Here is a 1,848-nt window from a genome sequence, read left to right as displayed (position 1 = left end):
TCTCCCTACCCCTCTCCATGCCTCCTCTCCTTCCATCTCTCCTTTCTCCTTTCTTCTCCCTACCCCTCTCCATGCCTCCTCTCCCTCCATCTCTTCTTTCTTCTCCATGCCTCCTCTCCATCCTTCCTCTCCCTCATCCCTTCTCTCCCTCCATCCCTTTTCTCCCTCTTTCCATTCCCCTCTTAACCCTCCTCTCCCTCCAAATCTCCATCCCTCTCTCCAAACCCTCCCTCTTTCTCAACCCTCTCTACCGCTCTCTCAACCCTCTCTACCTCTCTCTCAACCCTCTCTCTTCATCCCCCCTCCCTCCGTTCTGCCCCTCTCTGACTGTGTGGCTGGAGGGAGAATGGTTTGTTCTCTAATCCCTCTCTCTCGTCTTCCCGTCCGCCTCGCCTCGTCACAATGTCACACAGGCTTAATATTCCCATTATGATGTGGTTGTTTTATTGGACTGTCTGGAGTCACAATGACCTGCCAGAGGAATCTGCCTTTATCCCCTCAGAGCTACCGACTCGCCCTAAATGGCACCCTATTCCCTATGGGGGATCTGGTGAAAAGAAGTGCAGTATGTAGGGAATAGGGTGCTATCTGGGATGCAGCCCCCTGTGTCGTCCATTTCAAAGTTGACTACAGTAATCCACGGAGCCCGTTCTTAAATCCCCTCGTTGTGGTCTTTTTTTCTGTTAAATGAAATGGCATAGCTACGTCTGGTCTGGGCCGAGCCGCACGTCAGAGACAGATACACACAGGACACTGGTTCTTATGTCCTTCACAGGCAGAGGAACAATCCCTCTTTTCTGGCTTGAGGTGACAATGTGAGAGAGAGGTGCGTGTGTGTGTTTGAGAGAGAGGTGCGTGTGTGTGTTTGAGAGAGAGGTGCGTGTGTGTGTTTGAGAGGTGCGTGTGTGAGAGGTACGTGTGTGAGAGAGGTACGTGTGTGAGAGAGGTACGTGTGTGAGAGAGGCGTGTGTGTGTGTGTGTGTGTGTGTGTGTGTGTGTGTGTGTGTGTGTGTGTGTGTTGTGTGTGTGTGTGTGAGAGGGGTGTGTGTGTGTGTGAGAGGGGTGTGTGTGTGAGAGGGGTGTGTGTGTGAGAGGGGTGTGTGTGTGAGAGAGAGGTGTATGTGTGAGAGAGAGGTGTGTGTGTGTGTGTGTGTGAGAGAGAGGGGTGTGTGTGTGTGAGGGGTGTGTGTGAGGGGTGTGTGTGTGTGTGAGGGTGGGTGTGTGTGTGTGTGTGTGAGGGGGTGTGTGTGTGTGAGGGTGTGTGTGTGTGTGTGAGAGGTGTGTGTGTGTGAGAGAGTTGTGTGTGTGAGAGGGGTGTGTGTGTGTGTGAGAGGGGTGTGTGTGTGTGTGTGTGTGTGTGTGTGTGTGTGTGTGTGTGTGTGTGTGTGTGTGTGTGTGTGTGTGTGTGTGTGTGTGTGTGTGTGTGTGAGAGGGGTGTGTGTGTGTGTGTGTGTGTGTGAGAGGGGTGTGTGTGTGTGAGAGAGGGGTGTGTGTGTGTGAGAGAGAGGTGTGTGTGTGTGTGAGAGAGAGGGGTGTGTGTGTGTGTGAGGGGTGTGTGTGTGTGTGAGGGGTGTGTGTGTGTGTGTGTGTGAGGGGGGTGTGTGTGTGTGAGGGGGGTGTGTGTGTGTGAGGGGGTGTGTGTGTGAGGGTGTGTGTGTGTGTGTGAGAGGTGTGTGAGAGGGGTGTGTGTGTGTGAGAGGGGGTGTGTGTGTGTGAGAGGGGTGTGTGTGTGTGTGAGAGGGGGTGTGTGTGTGTTTAGCGTCATACCTCATCATGTAAAGTGCATATATCTGCAGTAGCTGTGAGCTGTGATTGTTAGGTGATTGTTAGGGGGTTGTTAGGGGGTTG

The sequence above is a fragment of the Salmo salar genome, chromosome 01 (genome assembly GCF_965601325.2).
Source record: "Salmo salar chromosome 01, fSalSal1, whole genome shotgun sequence".
NCBI lineage: Eukaryota > Metazoa > Chordata > Actinopteri > Salmoniformes > Salmonidae > Salmo > Salmo salar.
The sequence above is the reverse complement of the archived record's forward strand: the minus strand, read 5'-3'. Positions refer to the sequence as shown.